The sequence below is a fragment of the Chiloscyllium plagiosum genome, unplaced genomic scaffold (genome assembly GCF_037043375.1).
Source record: "Chiloscyllium plagiosum isolate Xiang-an unplaced genomic scaffold, Cpla_swu_hap1 HiC_scaffold_26, whole genome shotgun sequence".
Lineage (NCBI taxonomy): Eukaryota > Metazoa > Chordata > Chondrichthyes > Orectolobiformes > Hemiscylliidae > Chiloscyllium > Chiloscyllium plagiosum.
Window position 1 is genome coordinate 18,961,355 of NW_028270164.1, and position 13,021 is coordinate 18,974,375.

General features: G+C 39.8%; 1 protein-coding gene across 1 annotated transcript in view; it reads right to left on the reverse strand.

Moving 5' to 3' along the window:
• LOC122563122 (lumican) overlaps window positions 1-13,021 on the reverse strand; it is a 409,094-nt gene that overhangs the window by 386,793 nt on the left and 9,280 nt on the right.

A 13,021-nucleotide genomic window follows, 5' to 3' on the forward strand; every position in this document is an offset into this window, starting at 1 on the left:
CTCCTTTCATTTGCCACTAGTGAAGGGATCCTTTCAAACAAGCCACCAATACACAGGCTTTTATACTAACACCCCATAAATGTGCTTCTTGACAAGTCATTTTCCAATTAGAGGTAGCTGCTGGAGCAGGAATTATGTACACAGGACTTTGGGTCAACTTTCAGGTCCATGATGTCTTCTAACATTCGTTGCCCTTGAAAACATCCAGCTGCTTGGCCACACCATAGGTTCTCATATTTTATAGTCACAAATTGCATAAAATTGAAATAGAAGCATGTAAAAGAGAAATTGGAAATGGTAAGGAAATGAATTGAAATGGGTAGATTCTTTCAGAGAGATAGCATAGATGGCCTGATTGGTCTCTATTTGTGATAAAAATCTATATTTCCTTGTCTACAATCACACATTAGTACTATGAATAAATCTAGCATCATTTATTCCTATTGAAACTCAATGTTATACTTTCTATTCTTCATCGACTCTTCTTTTCCCCACAGGCTTAATTGCTGTGTTGTTGAACATGAGCTTGATTCCCAAAGGTCTTTGCTGTTTGGATTATAAAACAGTCCCAGGTGCTCATTCTTGGGTAGAATATTAGCAGCAGCGCCACACTTTCAAATAAATCTGACATGCTTGGGAGTTTATTATGTTTATGCTCTGTAGAAAGTGTGTTAGCATTTCTGTCTTCTACAGATCCAGCAACTTCAAGTGGAAGAATGTGATTTTGACTTTGAGTGACAAATGGCTTCATCCACAGTAGATAGATGGTTTGTCCTTGTTCTAAATGCTATACTTGCTGAGAAAATTTATGCATTTGCCAGACTCACTCCGTTTCTGACTTTCAGCAAAGCAGGCTTCTTTCTCACTTGGGTGAGATGTTGAATAGATTTCACTCGCATTTCGAGCATAAAATTATTCCATCTTCTTTAGATCCATCTTTCCATAAGTCTTATTGTCATCTGTCTGAAACACTGAAGAAGAAATCATTTCTGAAATTCTCTGCCCACAAAGTCATCAGTAATGGCATCTTTTTTAGGTCTCCAATCTTGAAATTCTTCCAGATTCCTTTAGATTTTACAATTGCCACCTAGATTGTTGTCACCACTAGCTTTGCCAGCTTGAATGTGTTTGGAGAATTGATCTCTACTTGAACTCTCAATAACCTCACACTTAACCATGTTAAACTCCATCTGCCAAACTTTGACCATTCACCTAAATTTCTTGTACCTTTACTGCAACTCATTTTCCCACCTAGTTTAGGTGGGAAATCTGCAAATTTGGCCGTGGTACCTTCTATCCCTGCATCCAAGTCATTAATATAGGATTGTAAATAGTTGGGGGTTAAGGGCCAAATCCAGTGACACTCTATTCATTCCAACTTACCAACGAGAAAAAAAAAATATCCCTGCTCTCCACTTTCTACTTAGTCAATACTCAATCAATTAAGCAATGACCCCTAACACATATGATCTTATCTTGTGTAATGCAGCACCTTAACAAAATCCTTCTGGAAGTCCAGATGTACTACATCTACGATAGAATTGAGGTTAAAATCATATCAGCCATGGTCTTATTGAATAATGGAGCATGTTAGACTGACTGAGTGGCCCACTTCTGTTCCTTGTTTGTATGAGTGGAAGTTGACCCCACAACCTTCTGATTCATTGGAACGACTGTCATTCGTTGAGTACTTAATGGGAAGCAACTGTTGTCTTTCAAGGCTTCATGTATTCTTTCCTGCTTCTGTATCCCCATCATAATTACTACAAACTGGTAGATGCATTTCAGATGTTGCGTGATGTTTGTCCAAATGACTATCAATCATACATATAATTTCAAGTCAGAGGGAACAGTGAAGTATTTGAACTGAGCAGTGGTCACAAAGTTACACCATCATTGGTGCAGCAAACTCAGTTCAACAATTGTGCACTTTTGGGTGGCAGGTTTTCCCTGGTGTGACACTGGCCAGTACCCAACCTCAGTGGTTTATGGTTTACAAGCATCATTGGAGCATATCTTAAGGATGCACCTCAGGATGGGAAAGACCGTAGCTTTGTGATGATGACATATGATTCTTTTGATTCCACAGTCACTTCAATATCACCAAGCTATCATGATTCATGGTAAAAAAAAATGTTGACTTGTGCCATCTTCAGGTCTACATTCCCCATACTGGTCCTGGCCAGGTAAGTCATGGGGAAGCACCAAGGAGCCAAAATCAAATGCAGGAACGTTCTCAGTAGGCAATTTTACTACATTGCAATTTCTGACTGAACTATTAAGAGTAAAAAGAATATTTTAAGCTCATTCAACTGGCAGATCCTTTCAATCATTCTGATAAATGGGTTCAATTAGGAGATCTGGCTCGATGGATGATTTGCAATGCAGAGTGATGCTAACAGCATGGGTTCGATTTCCCATGCTGGCTGAGGTTACCATGAAGGACTCTCCTTCTCAAGCTCTCCCCTCACCTGAGCCATAGTGATTCTCAGGTTAAAGTATCACTGGTCATCTCTCCCTAATGAGAGAGCAGCTCTCTGCACCAATAAAACTATGGTGACTTTACATTTGATGATGTGAAGGGGACCAGTGTTTTTTAAATATTTGAGCTAAGATAGATCGTATTGGCCTCTCTATCCATTTTCTTCTCTTGGTCTTGAAATAATGACACAATGTTGTATATTTTGCATGTTGTAAAACTACTATGGTTTCACTTCTACATTTTGTTACTGCACAAGAGATCACACATGTCAGTTCTGGTACAAATGAAGTAATGACAATTTTGCTTCTGGAGCATTCTTTGTAAATAAACCTACAATAACAAGAAATGAAATCAGAAAAATTCTCAAAACACTGCAGATCAGGAAGCATTGACAGAAGTAAAAAGGAGCTAACATTTCAAGTTGATGATGGCCCTTTCAACATTTTCTGTTATTATTTCAGATTTCCAGCTCAGCAGTATTTGGCTTGCTTGTTATGATAACAAGATCCCTTTTGCAGAGAAGGCATTTTTCTATTTCTCTGCACTCTGGGAAAATAGAATAACAGCTGTTAGCTCCTTTTGCAAGTGTGTCAATGATGTCGAAGTTTGGCATTTGAAAAAAATGTAGACACAGGTCCTGTTGCAATATGGGACTTTCCAGTAGTACTCCTCAATCTCCCAGAGCAGTGTGTTTTCCCTTAGCATTCTTCCACCCACTCAAAAACTTTGAATGGCATCATGCCTGTACAATATGCAAATAAGCAATGATAAAGGACTTAATATCATGTTGGGATCTGCAGGTACATGTCAAAATGTTTACTGAGGCAAGAACAGAAAAGTTATGAGCAGTTGGCAATGCTATTGTTTCCAGACCACCATCAGACCTTTCCTGTGAAATATAATATGTGAAGTCTTTAAAATATCCTAAACTGCAAAACATTTTTGATTGGTCCTCTGTGAAGCACTTTAAAAATTGAAGACGTTCTGTAAATGGAAGTTGTTGTTTTATTTATTTTAAAGCATTACAGCACTTGCATGTTTATTAAAGATATAAATGAGTCATTTTCAATGTTGGTGAGGCAGAAGATTGATGGTAACTGACCAATCAACCATTGGCAAAGTAAATGAGCAAGGAAAGCAAGTGTAATGTCTCTATGAAGAATTTGGGGCATCGCTGCCAGTTATCTGCTGATGCCAAAGATGGAAACTACCCCCAGTGATTTACAGTCTTGCCAGCTTTCTTCCCTACTGTCAATCCTTCAAGATGATGTCCTTGCCTTAAGGTTCATGGCCATTCCCTGTCAAAGATCTTTGACCTATTTTGGCTTGCAATTAAGTGACTTCTTGATTTTAAAATCCCCGTCTTAGGGCATTCATTCTGTCCATGGCCCTGCCCTTGCCTCTGTTTTCTTTTGCAGTCCCATGACCCTCAGAAACATCCACACTCACTTAATAAAGCTGCTTGAGAATCCCCAATTTAAATCAACTTCTATTGCTAAGGCTCTCAATTCCAGAGGCCCTTCCTGAAAGTCTTCCGTTTCGCTCCCCCTCTCTGTTTCTTTAAGATTGTCCTTAATTCCCAACTTCAAAAAATATAATGCTGCAGATGCTGGGAATACGGAACAAAAACTGAGAATGCTGGAAGTACTCAGCAGATCGGGCAACATCTGTGGAGAAAGAAACAATTAGTGTTTCAGGTTGATAACGTTTCACTAGAACATTCATCTAACATGACCTAACTCTGGAATAGTGGTAATGTTCCAAACCCTTGGTTTAAGTCAAAGAGTCATAGAGATGTATAGCTCGGAAACAGACCCTTCGATCCAAATCGTTCATGCCAATCAAAAATAATAGCCAAAATTAATCTAGTCCTATTTGCCAGCATTAACCCATATCCCTCTAAACCATTCCTATTCATGTACCCACCCAGATACCTTTTAAATGTTGTAATTGAATCAGCCTCCACCACTTCCTCTGGCAGTTTCCTCCAGAGTATGTTTGTACAGGTTGATTAAAAAGCATCTACATCAATGAGCTGAAACATTATCTTACATTTTTCTGTCTCCACAAGTGCTGCCTGACTGGCTGAGAGATTCCAGACTATTTTATTTTATTGTTTTCATCTTTGACAAACTATTGTCCATTTGCTTCAATGTTGCTTTATGTGGCTCCATATCAAAGTTTGCTTTCCAGTGTTACTCTGAGGTGTTTTGAGGCATTTTGTGATGTTAAAGGCAGCATGTAAAGAAAATTATCATTGTTCATTATTCATGTGCGAACTCTGCCAATAAATATCAGTGTTGATTTGATTGCAATGGGAATCGCATACAAGTTTGTAAGAAGAGTCATTAGATGGCCTTTGAAATTCCCAGAGGCACTGAAGAGTTGAAAGTGGAACAAAAATAGATTGGGTTCGAATGTATTGTCCTCCTTGTATGGCTCAATTATTTCCAGTTTAATTTGTTCAACCTTTGGAAAAACTACTAGTTATTTTTAGTGTAAATATCCAGTACAATATTACAATACATAAAGTGGAGAGGATCAACAACACAATACATAAAGTTAGTGCTGGGATATTTAAAATTATTCTGCACTTTAACAGGATAGAAACTATTCCTATAGCAGGAAAATGCAGAACAAAGGGGCACAGTCTGAAAAATAGTGTTAGTCATTTAGGTATGAAACCAGAGAGGATTTGTTTTCTCCAAACAGACAATGTGAATTTGCAATACTTCCTTTGAAATGTCAATGAATGCTCAGTGGCTTGAAATTTTTACCACTGAGGTTGGTAAATAATTCAGGACAGCAAGAGATACGAATTAAATGTGTATGAATAACGCATAACCTGATTGAATATCAATACAGACTCGACTAAATGGCTTAAGTTCCTATTGGCTTATTTTTATGAACTTCCTATTCCATTAGTAGAGTAATGGAAGCAGATCTCTACTCACTCTTCATAAACAGCAGGCAAGTGTGGAATAGACAAACTCAAAACTATTAATCTGGTGGTTTTGTTGGTAAAGATTCTGAAAAACTGCAAGTCATGAAAATTCCTCAGAGCTGAGTTAGCTGAAAGTAGCCATGTAGTAATAATTACTCTCAATACCCCTGGATTGGAGTATGGGAAAATCAAGGGTTCCTGTTCTTTGTCACTACCTTGTGAGTCCTATTGGTGCATCAATGTAAGAAAGGATTAAATGCCTCTCTAGGTCTCTCATCGAATATTGAGTTGACACATGTTACCTAACCCTTGGCTTTGAAGCAATTACCATTTACTTTTCCCTTTCAAACAGTTGGAATCTAGAATTTGGGAACAAAACATTCACTTGAGCAAAATGAGTTTTTGTACCTAATATGACTCTGGAAATGGTGACTTTGTACACTTTTTACTGTACTTACATATTCCTGTACTTGAGTACAAGTGACATATCAAACATATCAAACTCAAAACATATTGAAGACAACATAAAATTTTCAGTGGCTAACTCAAAAATTTTAATTCCTTCTGATTATCTTTCCATTGAAATCCAAAGAAGTTTAGCACTGAAATGTTAAGCAGCTCATTGAAACTTCATGTTGATAATTAAACTTTATGTTCAATCTCATGTAATGCTGTGGATTATAGCTCTTTGGCTGCAATACAATTGCCTCTGCACAGTCTGCTTTCATCTTCCAGACCTTAACAAAATCAATTATAACCTTCAGCAGAATTAAGCATTCAGTTAACAGCTTTATTTTAGCTCATCAGAATAACACAATCGAAGTGCAATCAGAACAAATTGAATGGCTGATAACAAGATGGCTATAAAAGGATTGCCTGTAGATCTTTAATCAGGCATCTACACAAAGACTGTTGATATAGGGAGGATGACTGTTCTTGTAGACACAGCACATTCTCTGTTGTGATGTCAACCGCAGGAACATCTAAGAATATGAACAAACTCTTTCATTTGGAATACTGTAGGATTTCATTAATTAAGAGCTTCATAAAATGCACCAATAACACGGTTTCTTTTAAGAGTATTCAGGCAGTCAAGAAGTTACAAAAGTAAAATGGTTGCCTATCTTTGGCATTCTCTACCCAAAATAACTAAAAATGCTCAGACATTGGGAATATTCAAGACAGGGATTGGTAGCAAATTGAAGTATATGGACAAAGTTAAAAAGCACACAACACCAGGTTATAGTCCAACAGCTTTATTTTCGGGGGAATGAAGGAACGGTGCTCCAAAAGCTAGTGCTTCCAAATAAACCTGTTGGACTATAACCTGGTGTTGTGTGACATTTAACTTTGCCCACCCAAGTCCAACACTGGCACCTCCAAGTCATGAAGTATATAAAGACTGTGCAAAGTGGTGGTATTCTGGTAGAAGATTTACCGTGATCTTACTAATTGATTAATTTGGCTTGATGGGACAAATGCCCTACTTCTCCTATTTCTTACACTCCCAACACTCTCACTGCCAACATGCAGTGCACACAAAAATTAGCAAAGCAAAACAGGAACACTTGACCTCTTCAGCGAGGCTCTGTGGAAACCTTAAACTGTTTCCACTGTCCTCCAGGGAGTCTCCTGTGGTGACCAGCTTCTGCATTGAGCAGTTGCTTTGGGAGTTTGGTGTCAGGCAATAAGTCCCAATCAGAGCATTTGATTTTAAGTGGCTTGCATGTCAGTGTTGGTGTGATAGTTTGGGACAGCTGTTTGACTGTTTTCCTTGCTCCCAACAGACAGTAGTGTTTAGCTACACATAACCATTCTTTTTGAGAATCGAGACAGTAAATTTCAACAATGGAGAAACAGGACATTGACATTTCTGCTACCATCCCATGTCAGCAAACAAAGCCTTTCCGGCAAATGACATGAAAAGATCCTAGCCATTTTTCTCCCATGCAAGGCCATTGATGCCAACAGTAGCACTGCCAAATCTTAATTGGGATCAACTGCCTCAATACACACTACTAACATCTGCTTCATTGGAATGATCTGGCACTATTTAAAAAATGAACTGAAATCATTTTGTGTCTTAATTTCTGCACCTTCTTTGCAAAAGATTCAGGCTTGAATTTTTAAACCTCCAACAGGCAGGTATGGAATATTGTGACTACCTTGTGTGCTGATTCGCCAGATCCATCTCACTCCTCTCAGACCTATTTCCAAGAGGTGGGATTGGAGAATGGTGGAGCTGCTCGTGTGCAAGCCAGTAGTGAGCTATTAATTGGATTGAGGGCATGTTGGTGGAATCTGTCTATTACTGGCAATCCCTATGCACTCCTCACTGCCTGGGTTCAGATTAGTTACAGGCTGCCTAGTAGAGAAGGGTCTCCCTAATACATGTAATTTGGAAACAAAGACCTTTCTTAAATTATTTTATCTCTGAAAAAGTGGCAGAGAGTCTGTCTTTGTCTTGTGGTGTCCTTTCTCTCTCTTACCTGCTCTGGGCTGCTTCATCAGTGCTTGATGAAGCAGCCCAGATCTCACTCTCTGTTCTTAACTGATGGTAAACCCACCCTCTCGAGTTTAATGAGTGAACATTGGGAAAATTACATTAATTGACCTTTTTCCACAAAGCACTGGCTGACCTTCATTTCAGCCTGACAGCAAGATGCAGAAACCTACAGGAAACATCTTGTCCTCACTGACAGGCAATTCTTTAAATATTATTTTTACAGTAACCTATAACATAATCACATGTAATTAAAGAGTTCAAAAAGAACACCACGCATGTTAAAATAAAGTAAATTACTGGATACTGTGTAAATAGTTTCACAATTTTACTCCAGTGTTAATTCTTTTCCAACTTCAATACCATCAGCATAAATACTGCAGACGGGTGTGTGCAGATGGATTTCATATGAAACTTAAGAATGAACTCCATGTTTATAAAACACACAATGCTGTGGATACTTAAACCTCAAAATGCAAGAAATACTCAACAGCTGTGCCATCATGCTGACACAATAGACTTGAGGCAGGAGGCAGGGATCCTGCAATGAGCCATCCTTATTAATGTGGCCCAGTCTGAAGAGCTGCTAACCCTATCACAGTGCCAGCAGCCCAGCAGCCTCAGTGGCACCCCTGCTGGTTGTGGTCATTGCTGGTACTGCACCTTGATGACCATGTTAAAGCTGTTAAATTTAAACATGTGGTCGAAGATTACTAAGTCAAGAGTGTGATGCTGGAAAAACACAGCCAGTCAGGCAGCATCTGTGGAGCAGGAGAATCGACGTTTTCAGCATAAGCTCATCATTAAGATGTTACCTGACTGGCTGTGCTTTTCCTGCACCACACTCTGGACTCTGATCTCCAGCATCCACAGTCCTCACTTTCCCTTAAGATTACTAAGGTCAGTTAAGCCCCAGTAAGGTGTTTTTGAGAGCAGGTGGCATGGTTTCCACAGGGACAATGCCACTGAAACTGAGGGTGCTTCTTTACAGGTCAAATTGTGCCTGCAAAAGAGCATCCCACCTTTACCGTGGACCTATTGATGCCCGCACTCCCCCATTGTAAATACCAGTAGAGGCAAGGAAATGGAATTCTTTGGCCATTTCAATGGTCCAATTGCTATTTTTCCTGCCGCTGGCAAAATAGCACAGTAGCAGAAAGATAAGGGGCATGTCACCCTCAATCTCCTTGCACCATTTTCCTACTTCTCCACCTAACCACAAAAAGCTGTTTAAACTAAGAGACAAGTTTCTGGACTGCAGCATTACATCAGAATGATCTATAAATATACATCTATAATCAGACACTGTTCAAGGTGTGTACTCATTGACTTCCACCAGGTAACGTATCATTTTTTTTCTTTTAAATTACCATCAACATCCACTTGGAGACAAAGCATTCCAACAAGACTCATTAAATAGTGATAACGACAACTTCCATGTATAGAGTACCTTCAACATGGTGCCAAAGTGCTTCACAGAAGCAAACACAATTTGCAGCAGAGGTACAGAAGTAGATATAAGGACAGGTAATTAAATACTTGGTCAAAGAGATGGATTTAAGGAGGAAATAGGGAGAAACAGAGATGCAGAGAAGTCAAAGGAGGGAGTACCAGAGCTTAGGGCTAGACAGCTGAAAGAATGGCATCAATGGGGGAGCAAAGACAATTGGAGTTGTGAGAAGTCAGAATTGGAGGAACAGAGATCTCAGAGAATTGGCGAATTAGAGGTGGAGACTTTTGCTGATCTTCCCTCAGTAAAGCAGAAAGCAAAAGCTATTTATATCCCTCCTGCCCAGTTAACAGCCCAGGCAAGATGTGGGCCCTAAGATCCTTCTGTTCTGAATCTTTTGCAAAGCGTATAAACAAAGCAAGAAATCTGACTGAGCAGTTAAATAGATTTTGACAGCTGGTCTTATGTGAAATGAGATTGGCCAGTGTCAACCCAGATCCCATGGGACTGAGTTCAAAGTACGAAATTATGATTGCGACCAGCGCACAGCTCAGCAGAGAGAAAAATGCAGTTCAAGAGGTAAATAGATGTGAACAAGCTTTCATAAGATTACTGTTTAAAGTCAGACTAGAATTAGGAATGTTTTGCTATTAGTCTCTGAGGACATTTCCATAGATGGTTGAGTTTTGAAAAGCTAATAGGAAATGGTGTCAATGGTTAAAAATGTAAACCGCCTGATTCACACACCCAAATTCTTTCACTTTTGCAGACAAAGACCATTTTGTTTGAAAAAGCTTTCTGGAGCAAGAAAATTTCGTAAATGTGCTCCAGCTGTATAAAACTGAATGAAAGTGAGGATTCCTTCCCAAATAAATGAGTTAGGATTTTGTTGCATTTGAGTGTAGAGTAATGAATACCTTTTCTTCGTAAATAAAATGGAATGCTGACAGGGAATTTTATGCATCCCACTTGAGGCTGCACATAAAATACATCAGGTGGCTCGCCTGTTCTCTCCCAACCCTCTCCTGTATAACATTGGGGCTGAGGAAGATGCCAGGCAGCCTGATGGACTATTAACTATCACTTGAGGTCCTCAAGCTACCTCTGTCACATCTTGCATTTTCGCTGGAGAAAGCAAGAGAATGATGAGCAGCACTGAGAGTGTGGGCTGTCAGGAAGGTAGTGGGGAGAGGTGTCATCTCCATTGGAGGGAATTTGGAGGCACTGTGCCCATTGAGGTATCCCTACACCATCTGTTTTTGTGCTTACTTTACCACCCACCTCCTCGACCTGCTCCCAGCCTCCAAACCCAACTCGCCATCTCCTTTAATAAAATCAAAAACTGCAGATGCTGAAGACCTGAAACAAAACCACAAACTCAGCAGGTCTGGCAGTACCTGTGCGGAGAAAGCAGAGATGAGGTCTCAGTTTGAGTGATCCTTCAGGATCCTGCTGCCAACCCTGCTAAGTTTCTCTAGCAATTTCTGTTTTGCTCTCCAATTACTTTCTTTCTATTTCTGGGGTCTCCAATTCTAGCCCCAATCAAAGTTCTTGGACATACTTTCAAGGCCAAAATACCTTCCTTGTGAATGCCTGCAGTCCCAGCAGTGGCCACTTCTCTCTTCTGGTGCTACTGTGACTACAAAACCAATCACATTGGTCAGTAGTTCTTCACTTCGGTCTTGTTATGATGTAAGTTCCACTCTCAAGTCGCAAAGTCAGTCACCAACATATCACCATTCCTCAAGTGGGAGATGAGATGAAGTGTCTGATCATGTAAAATCTATCCCTGGGGTTCTGAAGGGGCATCTAATGAAAGTGCCCCCAATTAAAGAAGAACAACTAATAGAAAATGGTATCACAAAATAACGAAAAGTTATAATGTTTATACTCCAGCTCCTTCAGTACCCATGGGTCACAGATACTCTGAGATAGAATAGACACTGTGTGCTCCTCTGCTCAGATGATGTAATGGTAGAAGTGAGGGAGGCTACAATAATTAACTCCCAGCCCAACTCTAAAATGTACCTGTGGCTGATCACACCTAGGGGAAATCCTGTGAGGAAGTCTAGATCTGGTCAGACCATTCCCTCGCTCAGCACTGGATGTCTAAAGAATGAGAGCTTGCGATGGAGGTGCATTCCCTTTCAACCAGTGGGTGAGCAATATCAAACATTCAATGTCAATGTGAATCACAGACATCCAGATATATCACAGGACCTGAGAGTCCTTGGAATGCTGTAAAAATCTGATCAACTTCCACGCCACACTCTCAGTTTCAAATCCCCTTTTCACAGGGAGAATTCCAGATGGACAGCCCTTAAATGGAACCTCTAAGTGTTTGTCAGATGGCAAAAAAAAGCCTCAGGGCAGAAGACCTAGTTGAGTCAACAGATTCATAGCAATGCTATTGCCATTTATCGTTTAACAATGCGTAGCTTGAGAAACATCTTCAGGAGGTAGTTAAGAGCCAAAATTATTATTGTGACTCCAGACTCACCAACTGACCAGACAGCAGACTTCCTCCTAAGGGCATTCATGAGTCACGCGGGATAGCCATGGCCATTTGACTATTTTGCCATTACCCACTACTAGCTTTTTATTCCAAATTTACTTAATTAATAAACTGAAATTTCAACTGGCATAGCTAGATTTGAAGCCCGCTCTTAGAACTGCAGTACAGGCCTTTAGGTTATTCATTAAGTATCATAACCACTCCGCCATTATACCTCTGTTACAAAACAATATGAGCCACCATTCTCTTTATTGTCTTAAACATAATTTCATGCAAATCCAACAGGAACTTGCATTTAGAGAGCAGAATTAAAATAATAGAACATCACAAGGCACTTAGTAGGAGCATTATAAATCAGAAAATGGCATTGAACTACAAAAGAACATGTTAGACTTGGTGATCAAAAACTTAAAAGTAGATGTAAGAAGTATATTAAAAGAAGAAAAAGAGAGAGGGGAAAAGGTGCAGGGAATGTTTTCTAGATCTTAGGACCTAGGAATGGCCAACAATGGCTAACAATTAAAAAGAAAATGCTCAATGGGACAGACATACGTGAAGAGATATGTGGCTGGACGAGACAGAGCTCAAGTTAAAAATCACACAACACCAGGTTATAGTCCAACAGGTTTAATTGAAAGTACTAGCTTTCAGAGCACTGCTCCTTCATCAGATTACCTGCTGAAGGAGAAGTGCTCTCAAACCTGGTGTTGTGTGGTTTTTACTTTATCCACCCCAGTCCAACACCAGCATCTCCACATCGAGACAGAGATAGGGAGACGAGACACTGGAAAAATGTGAAAACAAAGTTGAGAATTTTAAAGTCAAAGCATTGCTTAACCATTAGTAGGGTAGATGACAGAGCAGAGTGATGTTGAGTGAATAGGATTTGGTGTGAATTAGGACAGGAACAGCTGAGTTTCGATTTATATCAAGCTTACAGGGGTACAGTGCGGCAAGCCAGCCAAGGGGGTCAAGAGTGAGTGAAGTCTAGGGTTAATAAAGACAAGTTTCAGCAACAGATGAACTGAGGCAGTTGTGAGGTTGGCCAATGTTGCAGAAGTGCAAACAGCTACTTTATATGATATTACAGACATGTGGCTTTAAGATCATTCCAAGGCGAAATATGA